At 39.9% G+C, this 7,541-nt stretch overlaps 2 long non-coding RNA genes across 2 annotated transcripts; both read left to right on the top strand.

Moving 5' to 3' along the window:
- Positions 1-1,799: 1,799 nt before the first annotated feature.
- On the top strand, positions 1,800-3,543 carry LOC123102208 (uncharacterized). The gene is made up of 5 exons (XR_006448807.1): positions 1,800-2,543; positions 2,629-2,742; positions 2,825-2,922; positions 3,042-3,218; positions 3,308-3,543. It is a non-coding gene; the product is annotated as an uncharacterized lncRNA (long non-coding RNA).
- A 2,525-nt stretch (positions 3,544-6,068) lies between these two features.
- LOC123102209 (uncharacterized) lies at positions 6,069-7,186 on the top strand. The gene is made up of 3 exons (XR_006448808.1): positions 6,069-6,289; positions 6,383-6,540; positions 6,641-7,186. It is a non-coding gene; the product is annotated as an uncharacterized lncRNA (long non-coding RNA).
- Positions 7,187-7,541: the final 355 nt, after the last annotated feature.

Here is a 7,541-nt window from a genome sequence, read left to right as displayed (position 1 = left end):
GTGGTGGTTTTCTGCAATTAACTCCTGCATTTGATGTTCAGTAATCGGTACTTACACATTCAAAAAAATTATCTTATCTGTAAGGCCTTCACTCAGAGTTGCTTCTGTTAGAATGATGATTATATTGTTAAATCATCCAGATAGTTCATGTTATTCATCATAGCTAATTTCAATATTTCTAGGCTCTGTTTTCTGCTTTATGTTCTGTTTTTTCCTGTGTGTGAATGTCTGCACCTGTTGTTTTACTAATAAGTTTATATAATTGTACAACAGTTTCTTACACATGCAAATTTATTGAAGCAATACACTCTTACAAAATCTGAAGTAATATGCTATACTGGGCTTAGATTGCAGATGTCATGACTGTACAAGTAGTATTGTGGACCTGGTATTGGAAACACCTGGAAAGCCTGAATACTTATTTGCATATTCAGTTCTATTTCTGATGACAAATGGGGCTAAACCTTTTTTTTTTGTCCTGAAATACCTTTAGGGCTTTTCTAGTGACTTACTTGCGTATTCAGTTTTTTCGTATTGTTTGTTTAGCGAGTAAAATTGGATGCATCGTTAAGAACAGGAATTTTAATTCCTAATTTCTTTTCAGGTCACCTCCGCTGGCAGATATAACATTCCGTAATTTTGTACTGTACACAAAAAACGAAAAATGGGGTGCTTTGGGCAGCTAAGGCTCTTGAATTTGGTCATAGATGGACTGTAGGAAAAGGGACCAAGATCAGGTTTTGGGAGGACAATTGGTTTGGCGCCTCCCCTTTATCTGTTCAATTTTGGCCTCTATATTCTATTTGTCACCAACAGTGTGTGTCTGTAGCTGATGTTTGGGATGGTCAAAACGTCAAACTTACTTTTCGTAGGATCTTTAACCCTGCCATGATGGAAGATCGGTACTGCCTAGAGCAGATCATCTTGGGAATTACCTATACTGATTGTGAAGATGCTCTCATTTGGCAATATGAAGCTAAAGGCAAATATACTACTGGTTCCCTCTACAGTATTATTAACTTTAGAGGGGTTAAACCTATCTTTATTCCCTCAATTTGGTCTATTGTGGTGCCCCCAAGAGTGCAGGTTTTCTTATGGCTTTTATCCCACAATAAACTTATGACAAAAGACAATCTCAGTAAGAGGGGGATTGAAAACCCTCCTGAGTGTGTCTTCTGTTCAGAACAAGAAACTATTACACACCTTTTCTTTGATTGTGTGGTCGCTAAAAACATGTGGCAACACATCTCCAATTTCTTTGGAATTAGTCTGGGAGATGACTTCCTTTCAATTGCCAGATACTGGCCTGCTAGTAAGAAGCTATTAATTCTGTCTGTGCATGTGCTTTATGGAGTATATGGAAGATTGGAAATACCCATATCTTCAAAAATGCCATGTGGACTGACATGAATAGAGTTTGGTGTATGATAGAGGTGACTATCAGGCGGTGGATGATCCTTTTCAAAAAACATCATTTGGAGGGGGTGAAAAAAAATCTCCAATATGATAAATCAGCTCATACAAAGTTACTAACCCCCTTCAGGCTGGGGGTGGGCTGATCTAGTGACGCAGCTGGGCAATGCATAGGGGCTGGAGAGGTCAATGCTCAACAAGCTGTCGCTGGTTTCAAAACCTGCAGATGGCAAGGAACCTTCCTCTCCTCCCAGAAGAGATTGGAACCTCAAGCATGTGGTGTCCAGCCCAACTACGCCGCTAGATCTTACTGCTTCTCCAACACAATCCCCTCTGAAGAAGAAGAAGGGGGCTGAAACAGTCTGGAAATGAAGATGGATTTCGGCTATGAACCTAACTCCATTCCAATCGTTTCCTTGATTGTCATCTTTCTCGTTTTTAATTTAGCTTTAGTTTTTGCTTTTCAATCTGCTCAGGCTGTGGCCTTATGAGCTGTAATAATCAGTAGAACTTTGCTAGATGTTTTTAGTTTTCCCTTTGGACGCGATGTAGGTGCTTTTGTTCTCTCTATCTCTGGTTTCGTTAAAGCAATGGAACCGCGGGGGAGGGGGGGCTTTGGCCCTCCTAGTAGTCTAAAAAAACGAAAAATGGCAGGTATTCTTGCTAGATTAAAGTTGCACTTGAACTTGTAAAATCATTGTTTTCAGCCACTTGATTGAAATATCATTTATATAGGTTGTAAATTTGAAAGAAGCAAGGGATTTCTCCAGCAGCACAGGATTCATTTATGCTTTCATCGTTTGATACTCTCCTAGTTTATCCGAGCAAATAAATGTCTTCTTGTGCTGTTACCTAATGTACTAGGACATAATCAATGAAGAATAGTATACACAGTTTCTGATCTCCCATATTTTTTGTTTAAATTCACAGAAATTGGAATGGCAGTTACTTTCAGTTGATCTTTTACCCAACCCTGACTTGGGGCTGTTGTTACTACTGCCGCTGGTCTTGGTGAGGCTCATAACACATATTCAACATTCATTTCGGCTTTTGGCAACAGCCAAACAAATGACTCATTTCAGTCAACGGCATGGGATATCAATGTTCTCGTGGACTCTATCAATGAAATTGTGAGTTTCTTTTTTGTTATATTTGGCTGTTGTTTCCTTTCTTCCTTTTAATGGTCCAATAACCTGTTTATGGTTGCAAACTTAGGCCACACGAACAAATTGGACAAGTGTAATGGAAAACCTGGACCACGAGGGTTTCAGTATCCCTGATGAAGGGGCTTTCCGTCTATTGATGTCTATATATTCTCGGGCTTGCAAGGTATGTACATGCGTTATAGTTCCTGGAACTGAATTAACTAAATTCCTGAGCGTGTAGTTGACTAGTTCATTGAACCATACAGGATCCATTTCCGCTTCATGCCATCTGTGGGTCACTGTGGAAGAATTTAGAAGGGCAATTATCATTCTTGAAACATTTAAACATTCTTCTAGGAAGCTGGTATTTTCTATATCCTGTCAGCTTGTCTTACTCGTAGTAAACATCTTTTTTTTGGGGTCAAACGTAGTAAGCATCTTGTATTCCACATACTTCTAACCTTCTTTTAAAATCTTCGTTAGGTATTTCCAGACTTGGCTAATCATATCCAAGGCAATCAGGCTTGGTACTGCCTAGACCTTTTGGAGGTGTTATGCCAGCTTGCTGACCTTGGCTATGCAACATTAGTGCGACCGCTGCTGGACTACCCACTCAGTCATTGTCCAAACGTCTTACTTCTTGGCGTTAGCCAAATCAATGTATATTTTCTGTTCCTAGAACTGCAGAACTCTTTTCTCCAAATACTGCATATTTCTCACTTACCTGGAAATTTATTCCTTGTTTGCAGACTGCATACAATCTCCTCCATTATGAAGTATTGTCATGTGTATTCCCTGCTTTATTGAAGGACAGTAAAAATAGCAGTCTAATGAACTATCTCTGGCATCTCAACCCTTCCCTTACTCTCCGAGGATTTGTTGATGCTCATTCTGATATAATTTGTCTTTTGAGAACTGTTGATATATGTCAAGACCTAAAGGTAACACAATTACGCTTATCTGATGCAATGACTTTTGAGTTGCAACTGAGCAACATTATTGTATTTTTGTATCTTCGAATTTAAATACCTCCTGTTGAGTTGCATGTATTTTCAATCAATCCATGCTAATTTAACTCTTCAAGCAGTCAAGATAACAAGCGAGGAGATGATGGTGCAAAGCAAATGTTCTTTGGCGGTGAAAAGTTTTTGGCAGGAATATCAGGGGATTCTAATGTGAGTGTCTCTGTCTCGAATATGATTTATCAACTTTGAGAATTTGTTACTTGACGTTAGTTCGGCATGTCTTGGCTTCCTCGCTTATAAATTTTGTCGAGCATCAGATAACTCTGCAACGAACGGAGCAGAACAGTCCACTTGTCCTGGAGGTTCAGCTGCATGTTACTGAAGCTCTCTGTCCTGCTTTAAGTGAACCTTGTAATAGTTTGACCATAAAACTTTAGCTTGTCGCTCAGTTTCTGTTTGTATTAGTCAAACCTGAAAGGCATTTTTGTCAGGTTTATTGGCCTTTCTTTGATTCACGACTGGGGTATCTGCGTGCTTAGATAGAGCAGATTTAGATCCAAAGTCTCTACAGGTTTCTTTTCTCATGTAGTTTTTATGGTTGCATTCTATGTAGTAGAATTATCAGAAATAACACATATGGATATTCTTTGCATTCTTACTCTTTTCCTTCTCCTATTTTGCCAACATGCAGAAGCAGCAGGATCTTCCATGGTAAACAGAGTTCCTTTGCATTGAAGATGCTGGTAAGGACTAGCAGCCCAATCAACTTTGAATATGCTATTTATAGACATCTATAGTGACTTGTTTGTTGAAATTTTGTTTGCGTCAACAGAGTTTTAGCCTGAACTTCTAATGCAATCACTGTTCTTCTCATGGGTACATTTTTTTTGCTTGTCTATTGAGTACTGTACGCTTCTCTGATTACATACTATTCAGGCTTTCTTGTCAGAGAATTTTTGTATTGTAGTCACCTAGTGTTTTTCTCATTATTTTTGAAGGGTAGCATTTCAGACAGGGAGAGTTAAAAAAACTTGTCTTGCATAAAGGTTGCTGGGCTGTTTCTGAGGTAAGATACATACCTTGTTTATAGTGACGAAACTACACAAGTCATGAAGTTTATAGTCATTACTTACACTGTTAAATTAGATGGAAATCCAGTACAATTTATATCTATGCACTTCTTATGTTACTTTGGCAATGTTAACTTCTGATATAACCGTGATAGGGATTTTACTTGAGCTATGGATATAATACTTCTTTCAATATTTTTGTCAAAACCTGTTAGGAATACACACCTTTGCTGTCTCTCATGTGTGAATATTATTTCTATGTCGACACATTTTTCCGTCCTCCGTGGACATCGATACAACCATTTATACAAGCTGTTCCACCAGAATCTTTGCCTATGCCTGATTCGGGTGAATACTGATTATGCCTTCGTTTTTGTACTACTGCTTGAATCATATCAAGTTATCGACCGTCTCAGGGCCTAGTCTATTATGTTACTTTATCAGGTTAAAACATTTGTCCTCCAATTTATCCATTTGGGAATCAATTCTTGGAATTCGCTGCTGGAATTTCTTTCTTTTCATTTTATCGTCTTGAGACCACACCTCTCCATCACCTCCAAAGTGTGCTTCGAAAACACTCATCACATGCTAGCCTCTTACGGTGTGTCTTCTTCAACATTAACAGTGGAACATAATGTTCAACTTTTCTGTTTGATTAAATATTGCCTGTAATTTTGCATTTTAGTGACCTTTCAGGAACAATCCTGTTTAAGAATTGCCTCATTATTAGCTGATGGAGTTGTGCCCAATCACAGTGCCACATTTCCTGATTGCTCATTTAACAACCTGTCGTTTTCTCTCAAAGAGTTTGATCTATCTGTTCCGTTAGATGCAGAGGTGGACTAAGGTATACTGAGTCTTTACTGCATCGTTTCGGTATTACAGGACATGATGGTAGTCCAGGAGAAGGCCTCTTGAGAGGACTGAATGATTTATCTTGTGGTCCACTTGGGAAACTTTTCACACCATCTCACGTCACTGACAAGGAAGGTAAGCATTTGCAACTTTCTAGATTGTAAAAGCTCTACTTTGGTTACTATTACTACTGAAACAATAACAGAGAAATGTTCCAAGTCCTTATTTCACATGGAGGAGGAAGATCTTCCGTTTCTTGTTTTATTCCTTTCTTTTGTGTGGAAAGTGTTTCTCATTTCACCTTACCCCCTAATATTACAGAAGGAAGATCCGAAGACAACGACAGCAATTCAACGTTTGATCTTGGGGTGCCAGATGATCTTGTTGTGTCAGTTCTGTTAAGAAACTGGTTGTTCGCACTTGAAGGGACAGAAGAAGCACGGGATTGGTCTTCCCCTCGTAGTGGTGATCCTATTGGTAGGGATGATAAATGCTGGCATAAACCTTCAGGAATCTGCACGTGTCAGCCAATAGTAGTGACCGACCTAACTTGGGAGGTGCAGAGAAGGTGCTGGGCGAAAGAACATTTCCAGTGGAGCGATTTACGGTATATCCATGGCTTCTATAATTCTGTATTTTGATTTGTTACTCTCCTCTGTATTCTGATAGGCAGATATTTGGTGGTACCTTCAGGCTGGAATTGAAGGTTTACAGGCAATAAGACCTCGCTTGAGAAATCAATTCATTGGAATGGAAAATTAAATAAAGATCAATTAGGCGGTGGGAAACTGGGAATGCAAAGTGGATGATGGATAATGTAAAGTTCTCAGTTAAAGAACCGGTAGGAATACTTCTTTCAATATTTTTGTCAAAACCTGTTGGGAATACACTGTTACTAGATACCTCAACTACTTATATCCATTTGAACATGCAGATTGAGGCCGTGGCAAAAAAAGAAGAGCTGGAGCACCTTTTCCATGATTTGCAGATCTGAAGGTGATGCAATGGGGAGGACCACTGTTGGAATTCTCGGGCCCCTTAAGTTTGATAAGTCTCTTAGCCAGGGAACCATCAAATAGCTGAGGAACCTAGGTATGGAATGAACTACTTTACATGCCCTGGGCTTCACATTATTTTTTGTGTTGCTCTTTTAATGAGGTTTCAAGTGTCTTACAAACTCGTGCTACTGCAGGAACTGGAGGTATGGACAACATTTTTTCAACTAGCAGGCCCGGCAGGCGGAACAATTTTCAGAACAGTGTCGGCACCCCTAGGACTCCTGGGACTCCAGTGTTTCACGCAGTCTCAAATGCGGCGTCCAAAGAGGCCCTGGAAGCGACAATCACCTCGCTACAGAGTGGCATTTCTGAATCGAAGGCCAGATGTGCGTCCCTGCGGGGAAGATGAGAGCCGTGCCAAGGACATCAGGCAGCTGACCGACAAGCTGGAAAATATGCAGTCCCCGGTGACACGAATCAGAGCCTTGATCTGAGTTGTACATTGGTTTATTCTTTGTGTACAGGCTGGGCATTGGTACAAAACCGGGGAGCGGCTAATGCCATACCTCCCTTGCGGATTATTTCTCTTCTGTGTGCATCTATTACACGTTCCTTGCAGCCTGTTTGGTAGTTTGAGGGAAAGGGAATGGGAGTTTATAAAAGGGAGTTTGTAAGGGATTGGAATTGGGAAGTGGACTATTAGTCCTAATCCCACATTTGGTGCTGGTTGAGAATTGCTTGTGGGAATTTGATAAGAAATTAATCTTTAAATAAATAAATCATATACTCCCTCTTGTCAACAAACAGGATAAAAGGGAACAAACCAAAGGATCGCTAACCACCCATGGCCTTTTGATGTCTCTTGTTCACGATCTGCAAGCAAAGGGAGCGAGGAAAATGAGACAAATTGATATGTGTCATAGGTGAAGGGAGAAAAATGAAAATAGACAGTGGAATACATCTGGATCAATGATGGGAAAAGCTACAAGGAATCAGAACTTGTTGGCGTCTCCTCTTATATCGGCAGGTCTGTAAGCTGTTGAAGGCTTATTTAACAAGGATTGACGATGATTTTCATGGATTTTTTCGTGTGGG

This window comes from Triticum aestivum, chromosome 5A, assembly GCF_018294505.1.
Source record: "Triticum aestivum cultivar Chinese Spring chromosome 5A, IWGSC CS RefSeq v2.1, whole genome shotgun sequence".
In the NCBI taxonomy this organism is placed as follows: Eukaryota; Viridiplantae; Streptophyta; class Magnoliopsida; order Poales; family Poaceae; genus Triticum; species Triticum aestivum.
The sequence above is the reverse complement of the archived record's forward strand: the minus strand, read 5'-3'. Positions and strand labels throughout refer to the sequence as shown.